We start from the raw sequence: 10,212 nt of genomic DNA on the forward strand, positions 1-10,212 counted from the left end.
CCGCTCGTCCCCCCTTGGCTCCGGCACTATTGTGTCTTCTAGAACTGATTCAGTTGATACATTCTTAATACTAGTATTCTACATTTTTTGCTCGTTTTCTGAGATTTATTAGCTTATTCACATCCCTACATCAAATTTTTCTGTACTTAACAACCGAGCCGTGCACCGACCTTGTCGATTGGAACCCAATCCTTTTCTGAACTCCAATCCTTTTCTAAAATAGTAAAGCAGCCTAATTTTTTATTGAAAGGGTAATTCAGAAAATAGACAGAAAATACCATTTTTTGCTTTATTTAATCTAAATAACAGAAAGTAAAAGGAGGGTACAGAGAGTTGTGCTTTCTAATTTAATCCATCTCATGCTCGTCAAAAGGAATCCACTAATAAGGTTGATCAAGTCGTCTTCACAAACTCTTTCCGAATAGCATGAAACCGGAGAATTTTCTAATAACACTAGGTTACCTCAACGGGGATATGCACGTCCCCAATAATAAGAATATCATATTTCTTCTTGATAGTAGGAAGAGGAAATTCAAAACCTCCAATAATAATCATTGGAATTTTTCCAATAGAATTGATACTGTGGACTTGAGGTTGTTTCCTCTCAAAGTGTACCGTATGCTCATTACCATTAACATTAAAAGTGACATTGCCTTTGTTGCAATCAATAACAGCCCCCGCAGTATTCAAAAAGGGTCTACCAAGAATAATAGACATACTATTGTCCTCGGGAATATCAAGAATAACAAAGTCCGTTAAAATAGTAACGTTTGCAACCACAAGAGGCACATCCTCACAAATACCGACAGGTATAGCAGTTGATTTATCGGTCATTTGCAAAGATATTTTAGTAGGTGTCAACTTATTCAAATCAAGTTTGCGATATGAAAAGAGAGGCATAACACTAACACCGGATCCAAGATCACATAAAGCAGTTTTAACATAGTTTCTTTTAATGGAGCATGGTATAGTGGGTACTCCTGGATCTCCTAGTTTCTTAGGTATTCCACCCTTAAAAGTATAATTAGCAAGCATGGTGGAAATTTCAGCTTCCGGTATCTTTCTTTTATTTGTAACAATATCCTTCATGTACTTAGCATAAGGATTCATTTTAAGCATATCAGTCAAACGCATACGCAAAAAGATAGGTCTAATCATTTTAGCAAAGCGCTCAAAATCCTTATCATCCTTTTTCTTGGATGGTTTATGTCGGTGTCATAACCGGCGGATCTCGGGTAGGGGGTCCCGAACTGTGCGTCTAGGCGGATGGTAACAGGAGACGAGGGACACGATGTTTTTACCCAGGTTCGGGCCCTCTTGATGGAGGTAAAACCCTATGTCCTACTTGATTAATATTGATGATGTGGGTTACAAGAGTAGATCTACCACGAGATCAAGGAGGCTAAACCCTAGAAGCTAGCCTATGGTATGATTGTTGTTCGTCCTATGGACTAAGGCCATCCGGTTTATATAGACACCGGAGAGGGCTAGGGTTACACAGAGTCGGTTACAATGGTAGGAGATCTATATATCCGTATCGCCAAGCTTGCCTTCCACGCCAACGAAAGTCCCATCCGGACACGGTACGAAGTCTTCAATCTCGTATCTTCATAGTCTTGGAGTCCGTCCGATGATGGTAGTTCGGCTATCCGGACACCCCCTAGTCCGGGACTCCCTCAGTAGCCCTTGAACCAGGCTTCAATGACGACGAGTCCGGCGCGCATATTGTCTTCGGCATTGCAAGGCGGGTTCCTCCTCTGAATAATTTATAGAAGATTGTGAACACCAGGATAGTGTCCGGCTCTGCAAAAATAAATTCCACATACCACCATAGAGAGAATAATATTACACAAGATCAATCTACTGACGTATTCTGTGGCGTAACGTCACACCACTTCCAAGCCTTTACTCGAATTGTTTTTATTGTTCCACCTCAGCGCGTTTAGCGAGGTGGTTTCCTTGGCACGTCTTGTCGAAGCAGAGATCGTGTCCCCCTTATTCTGGGATTCCCATCAATAGGGACGTGGGTAACCCAACCGTGCCATTGATTGTGACGCTTGGGAGATAAGCGAGTTTTACCAGGCCGGTGGGGACGCGTGTTTCCATCCGCCCATATAAGGGGATAAAGATCCAACCTTTTTACCTGCGCCTTCTTCCTCCTTGGCTTATCCATCCCCGCGAACTCGAGCTCTAGCGCCCAAGCCCGCACATCTCACCTCAACCTTCTCCAAATATGTCCGTAGCGGGAGGCAAGTGGATGGCCTCCTCCGTCACGGAGGGGCATATCCAGAAGCTGCGCAGCGCCGGATACTTGTCCAGCGACATCGCGCATCAGCTCCCCGATGAGGGAGAGCTCATCCCCACCCCCAGGCCCCATGAGAGGGTAGTATTCCTTCCCCATCTCCTCCGCGGACTGGGCTTCCCACTTCATCCCTTTGTCCGGGGGCTCATGTTCTACTACGGCCTAGATTTCCTTGATCTGGCCCCGAATTTTATCCTCAACATCTCGGCGTTCATCGTCGTGTGAGAGGCCTTCCTCTGCATCCAGCCCCACTTCGGCTTGTGGCTCAAGACCTTCAGTGTCAAGCCGAAGGTTGTGAAGGGCAGCCAAGCGGAGTGCGGAGGCGCCATGGTGGGCAGGATGTCCCACGTTACGTGGCTGGAGGGCACCTTTGTGGAAACCATCAAGGGGTGGCAATCGGGGTGGTTCTACATCACCGAGCCGCGTGATCCCGAATGGGCAGCGGCCCTTGAATTCAGATCCGGCATCCCCACACGGCTCACCTCCTGGAAAGAGAGCGGCCGGATTTGGGGCGATTCGGAGGAGCTGACCGGACTCCAAGCCTGCGACAAAAAGCTGGTGGACAAGAAGCTCAAGCTTGTCAACATAGTCCAGGTCATGCTCATCCGCGAGATTCTCCCGTGCCAACGACGGGGCTTCAATATGTGGGAGTTAGATCCGGCGCAGCACCAGACTTTGAATGGGCTCTTCGACACCATGTACGAAGAGGTCTGGAAGGTGCTGTTCAAGGGCGCCGAGGCTCCCGCATCCGCTACCGAAGATCGCGGATTCAGCTCGCAGCGTCCAGCTGACGAGGTAAGTGATATTGTCCTTTACGAGACGCTTGTTATTCATAGTTTGACTCTATGCGGGATCTAAACTCCCTTTCCTTTAACAGGACTGGCTGAAGAAGGCCGCATAGGCTATCTGTCCAGCCCCATTGCCAGAGGACCCAGCCGACACCCGCCTAATGGGGCTGCTAGCTCCGGCACCCCACGTGGTGCCGGAGAAGAAGGCCAAGAAGAAGGCCACGGGGACTCAGAAGAGTTCCCGTTTTCAGGTGCTATCGGACGATGAATCCGAGGCCGACTCCTCCCACGAAGGTGAGGAGGAGAAGAAGAAAGCCTCTCCCCCAGCGGGGGGAGGAAAGAAAAGGAAGGCCTCCCCAACAAGGGAGGCCGAAGGGTCCAAGAGGGGAAAAACTCTTCCCCCGGACTGTTCCGCCAACGCCAGCGACGACGACGAGGACTGGCCTCCAAGGGCCAAGCCTCTGGCGAGATCGTAAGTATCCGGACTCCCGAATAACTTCAAGGTTTGCGTTTTCCGCCACGTTATGTCTTTCTAATGCCGCATACAACCCTGCAGTCCGCCTAAGGATGATCTCCCCACTTCGTCGAGCGGGTCCTTAGGGGCGTCAGATATGGATTCTCTTCCGACTGCCTCCACCCCCCATGATGCGGATGATGCCGAGGTGGGATCCCAGGAAGGGACCCACCAGGAGGAGAGGGCCCCGGAGGCGTCGCAGGACAACCTCCCGGACTTTGCACCGGACTCAGCCCCGGAACCTATAGTGGCTCCGGAGTCCGGCGGGCGACCCCTTCGCAAGAAGGGCAAGACCGCGACACCGGCTGCCTCCGTCCAACCGGAGGTGCCGGATAATTTGCTGGAGGCGCTCAACGGCGCCTCCATCGAAGAGGAACACCGCACTGTTATGAGTGCGGTGATTCAGAAGGTTCAGCTCGCCAAGAGCGGGCTGACCGAAGCTTGCAGCAGCCTTCTAACAGGCTTTGAGGTAAGAATTTCAATATATGTAAAATGGTACCGCATAGACAGTAGCCCCTGATGCTCGGTTCGGTGTTCAAAAAGAAAAGCCGGACTGAGGATCTTTAGAAAGATAAACGCAGGAGTCATGAAAATATGTCAATATGGGATTGCAGGTTGTGTTGCTGACCTTTGCCGCACTGACTGCGGAGGTCAATACTTTGAAGGAAAACCTCGAGCGGTCCGAGAACGAGCTCGGCCATGCCAAGAAGCAGCTCGAGGAAAAATAAGGTGAGTAATACCTTATGAAAATTGTACCTTACATAAAAGGATTTGGTTGCAACAAAAATAACAAGGATAACTGGGGTATTGCAGGGGCCACTAACGAGGTGGCGACCCTGAAGGAGGCGGTGGCCGCGGCCGAACGCAATGCGGCTGTGGAGCGCATCGAGCGAGAAAAACAGGAGGCGCGGGTGGCGGAGGTACAGCAAGAGCTCCAGGATCTCGTGAAGAAACACGAGAGCCTGGAGCGTGACTCGAAGACTCGAGAATCTGAGCTTGCAACGGCTCTTGAGAGTGCCAAAGCCGCTAAGGCCGAAGCCTACAAGGCCCTCCAGGAGATAGAGGCGGTGAAGAAAATAGCAGCGGGTAAGGCATTTTTCATGCAAAGTAAGCATGTGAGTGTTAATTACCTGTCGCTTACCCGAATTCGGAGCTCTCCAGGAGCGTTCGCAGATCTTCCCCGCAGCGTGTCCGATGCTGCCGCATTCTACCGGGCCGAGGAGGGGAGCTCAATGGAGAAGGTCTTCTGGTCTCAGTATGCTGAGGCCGAACATCCGGTGCCCCTTAGCGACCAGCTGAAGCAGCTGGTCGAGCTCCACAAGGCGGCCGAACAGGCCATGAAGAGCCTCATAGTTCGGCTGTGACCTAAGCAGGCCATGCCTGGGAGCTACTTCGGCCTGGTGCGGCGGCTGGTGGATGCGTGCCCGTGGGTTGAAGTCATCAAGCACTCCGCCTGTATTGAAGGTGCCCGTCAGGCCCTTGCCCGCGCAAAGGTGCACTGGGGCAAGATGGATGCCCAGAAGCTTGTGACGGACCCACCACCAGAGGGCAAGGAGTATCATACGCCCGAGATGTATTATAAGAGTGTGCTCAAGGGCGCCCGCATTATTACGGGTGAGTGCTCCAAAGATGTAATATTTGAGTAGACTCGCATTTTGTTATCCTTTGCGCTGAAAACTTGGTTCATATGCGCTAAGAAACGCTTGTTATTTTAAAATATTACCTTCTGTGCGGCTGTTTATCAAATCTGAGAGATGGCAAGTCGTCGGCTTCAGCCCCCATGCCACGAGTGCTGGGGTGTTCGGGATAAACTCGAGCGCTCTTGTTCCCATTTTTGGGTCCATCTAGGGAGGCGCTCGACACAACAAACAAGGCAACCGGACTTATAATGCTTGAACACTCTCACTTAGCCATAGAATTCTATAATTTTAAATTTCAGCGAAGCCCCTAGTTTTCGGAAGGCCGAATTTGGGGCGCTATCCACGCCTTGGCGGGCAGAATCCGGCTCCTCGCTCGAAGCATCATAAGTCTTTAGGGACTCGCAAAGAACCTCTCGAACAGCGACCAGCTCTCGCCTCATCATGACGGTCAATTTTAGCTTTCTCCACTGAGGCGTTAACCCAGCTCAACTGGGGCGCAATCGCAGTGGTTCTCCCAGTGCTACCTTAGCCGATAAAACGGAACGTAAGGTACCAAAATATGGGAGCCGGGCAAACCCAACTATTGACCCAAGAACATGATTCGGAGCCGATTCATATAATGCTATAAGTTCGGGGTGCCGCACTTGTGAAAGTGTTCGGACTTATCACACCATAACGCGGGAAACATAAGCCCCTGGTGCATTTAGCCGTACCAAAACGTACGGATGCAACACGTCATAGATGAACATATGTGTAAGAAAGAAATGCAATTAGAAGCAAAAATGTGATGCATTGCTTTATTCAATAAAAAGTGCTGTAAGTGCAGGACAATACAAGTGGTGTGGTAAGCAAGGGATGGGACTGTTTAACATGTCCCCCCCAGGGGTAGGCTACGGCATAATGCATAAAACTGATTTAATGCTCATGATGGAGACCACCTGGATTTTCGTTGTAGCCTTTCTCCTTCCCTGGCTGTTGCATCGTGGGTTCGACATGTCTGCTGCCGGACAGGGCCTCTGACGAACGGAGTCCTGTAGGTAAAAAATAAAAGGAAAAGAAAAAGAAACGACACACTTAAGAGCCCCTGGTGCGGTTGAGCCGCAGTCTGGGCTTATCGTGGTCGAGCCCCTTGCCCCATGCCCATGGTATCTTCAGAGCGTAATGGAGTACGCGAAGGGTCTGTCTTAATGTTTTACAGGGGCTGGGGTTGGGGCCGCACTACTACGCGTGCTTGGAACGTGCCAGGTGGTCGTGTTGTAGGTTACTCCGGGCATCCTTAGTTGTGTCCGGCCGCTTGGCAGCCGGACTCAAGAATTGCCTTAAAAGGCTGCTTTGTACTTCTGCCGCGAGAGCCGCTGTATGTTCCTCCGTTCGGAGGGAGCGTTCAGTGTTTTCGTTGACCGTGATGACTCCTCTAGGGCCTGGCATCTTGAGCTTGAGGTATGCGTAGTGCGGCACCGCGTTGAACTTTCCGAACGCGGTACGTCCGAGCAAGGCATGATAGCCGCTGCGGAACGGGACTATGTCGAAGATTAACTCATCGCTTCGGAAGTTATCCGGGGATCCGAAGACCACTTCCAGTGTAACTGAGCCTGTACAATTGGCTTCGACACCTGGTATGACGCCTTTGAAGGTCATCTTGGTAGGTTTAATCCTTGAGGGGTCTATGCCCATTTTGCGCACGATGTCCTGATAAAGCAGGTTTAGGCTGCTACCGCTGTCCATCAGGACTCTGGTGAGATGAAATCCATCGACGATTGGGTCTAGAACCAATGCGGCGAACCCACCATGGCGAATGCTAGTGGGGTGGTCCCTTCGGTCAAAGGTGATCGGGCAAGAGGACGATGGATTGAACTTTGGGGCAAATGGCTCCATCGCGTATACATCCCTGAGTGCGCGCTTCCGCTCCCTTTTGGGTATGTGCGTGGCATATATCATGTTCACCGTCCGCACCTGTGGGGGGAAACCCTTCTGTCCTCTATTGTTCGGCGGTCGGGTCTCTTCCTCGTCGTCGCTATGTAGCCCCTTGTCGCTGTTTTCGGCAATTAACTTGCCTGCCTGCTTGAACACCCAACAGTCCCTATTGGTGTGGTTAGCTGGCTTTTCAGGGGTGCCATGTATCTGGCACAAGCGGTCGAGAATTCGGTCCAAATTGGACGGACCCTGAGTTGTTCTTTTGAATGGCTTTTTCCGTTGACCGGGTTTAGAGCCTCTGAATCCGGCATTGACTGCCGTATCCTCACTGATATCGCCGTTAATGCGGCGTTTGTTTTTGTTGCGACGCGACCTGCCACTACGGTCCTTGATATCCGGACTGCCAGAATTTTTGTTGAGGTTGTTGCTGCGTGCTAGCCAGCTGTCCTCACCCGCACAGAAGCGGGTCATGAGTGATGTAAGGGCTGCCATGGATTTCGGCTTTTCCTGTCCCAGGTGCCGGGCAAGCCACTCGTCGCGGATGTTGTGCTTGAAGGCCGCGAGGGCCTCGGCATCCGGACAGTCGACGATTTGGCTTTTCTTGGTTAAGAACCGTGTCCAGAATTGTCTGGCCGGTTCGTTTGGCTGCTGAATTATGTGGCTTAGGTCATCAGCGTCTGGTGGTCGCACATAAGTGCCCTGGAAGTTATCGAGGAATGCGGCTTCCAGGTCCTCCCAACTCCCAATTGACTCTGCTGGCAAGCTGTTGAGCCAATGCCGGGCTGGTCCTTTAAGCTTGAGGGGGAGGTATTTGATGGCGTGGAGATCGTCTCCGCGGGCCATGTGGATGTGGAGGAGATAGTCCTCGATCCAGACCGCGGGGTCTGTTGTGCCATCATAAGATTCAATATTGACGGGTTTAAACCCTTCTAGGATTTGATGATCCATTACCTCATCTTTGAAGCACAGTGGGTGTGCGGCGCCTTTGTACTGGGCGATATCGCGATGGAGCTCAAAAGAGCTTTGTCTGTTGTGTTCGGCCCGGCCGGACTTACTGTGTCTGGGGTGATGGTGATCGTCACGTATCGTGGGGCGCCCACGTGATCCATAGATCATCTTGATTGTCTTGCCTTATCCTCCAATATGTCTCGCAGGTCCCAAGTGTTCCCCTGTGGCCTTGTGCTTTTCGAGCCATGCCGGGGTACGGGTCTAGTGAAGGGCCTTGAGGCCTCTCTGTCGCGACCACGGGGTGGTCGATCAGCCGTATTGTCTCCTGGTGAAGCGGGATCATATGCCTCCACCTCTAATCGGGGGAGCAGCTTACGTTTGGGGTAGCTTTTGGAGGGGCATTCGAGTTCATGCTCTTCAGCCGCGAGGACTTCGCTCCATCTGTCGGCTAGCAGATCTTGATCAGCTCTAAGCTGCTGCTGCTTTTTCTTGAGGCTGTTTGCCGTGGCCATAAGCCTGCGTTTGAAACGCTCCTGTTCGACGGGATCCTCAGGCACGACGAATTCGTCGTCGTCGAGGCTTGCCTCGTCTCCGGAGGGAGGCATATAGTCCTCTACCTCTTCTTCAGCCGCTCTCTCATGAGAGTTGGCGTCCCCCTCCTCCTGTGCTGGATCTTGCTGGAGTGGGTTGTCTTCGGTGCTGTCCGGTGTATTATTGTCTCCGGTGCCGGAATCCTCATTCTTGCTATGGCGGGATTTAGAGCGGCGCCGCTGACGCTGGCGCTTGGGCTGTTTCTTGGAGGGGTCATCCTCCGCTATTCCTTCGCCGTTCCCATCCTTTGGGATATCAACCATGTATATGTCGTATGAAGAGGTGGCTTTCCAGTGCCCGGTGGGCGCTGGTTCTTGGTCATCTCCGGCATCGTCATCCATACCGTCGATGTCCTCAGAGTCGTAATCTAGCATGTCGGTTAAATCGTCGACAGTAGCTACCAAGTGGGTGGTGGGTGGGCTCTGAATTTCTTCGTCGTCCACATCCCAACCGTCCTGGCCGCAGTCCGGCCAGGCCTCTCCTGATAACGAGAGGTACTTTAGCGAACTCAAGATGTCGCCAAAAGGTGAGTGTTGAAAGATGTCCGCCGCGGTGAACTCCATGATCGGCGCCCAATCGGATTCGACTGGAGGAGCCACGGGAGGTCCGGAGTCTGGTAAGGAGTCCGGCACCTCGGAGTCACGAGCTTCATGGGGGACAAGATCGGTGTTCGGCTCTATCGCCGTAGAGGTTGCAGCCCCCGAGGCGGTGTCTAGGCATCCATCCTCGATCTGCGGAGCTGGCTCTGAATTGAAGATCGGAGTGGTTTCGAGTGCGGCCTCCAGGGTACTGTCCGGCTACAGAGCTAAATCATGCCCATCGTGATAGTACGGCACGCTCGGCTGTGGCTCGAATCCGTCGAGGATCAAGTCCCCGCGGATGTCAGCCGTGAAGTTCAAACTTCCAAATCTGACCTGACGGCCAGTGGCGTAGCCTTCGATCTGCTCCAGCTGGCCAAGCGAATTGGCCCGCAGTGCGAAGCCCCCGAATATGAAGATCTATCCGGGGAGGAAGATCTCACCCTGGACTGCATCGTTGTTGATGATCGAAGAAGCCATCGAGCCTATCGGTGACGACACAGAGAAACTCTCAATGAAAGCACCAATGTCGGTGTCAAAACCGGCGGATCTCGGGTAGGGGGTCCCGAACTGTGCGTCTAGGCGGATGGTAACAGGAGACGAGGGACACGATGTTTTTACCCAGGTTTGGGCCCTCTTGATGGAGGTAAAACCCTACGTCCTGCTTGATTAATATTAATGATGTGGGTTACAAGAGTAGATCTACCACGAGATCAAGGAGGCTAAACCCTAGAAGCTAGCCTATGGTATGATTGTTGTTCGTCCTATGGACTAAGGCCATCCGGTTTATATAGACACCGGAGAGGGCTAGGGTTACACAGAGTCGGTTACAATGGTAGGAGATCTACATATCCGTATCGCCAAGCTTGCCTTCCACGCCAGGGAAAGTCCCATCCGGACACGGGACGAAGTCTTCAATCTTGTATCTTCATAGTCT

This window comes from Triticum dicoccoides, chromosome 5B (assembly GCF_002162155.2).
Source record: "Triticum dicoccoides isolate Atlit2015 ecotype Zavitan chromosome 5B, WEW_v2.0, whole genome shotgun sequence".
In the NCBI taxonomy this organism is placed as follows: Eukaryota; Viridiplantae; Streptophyta; class Magnoliopsida; order Poales; family Poaceae; genus Triticum; species Triticum dicoccoides.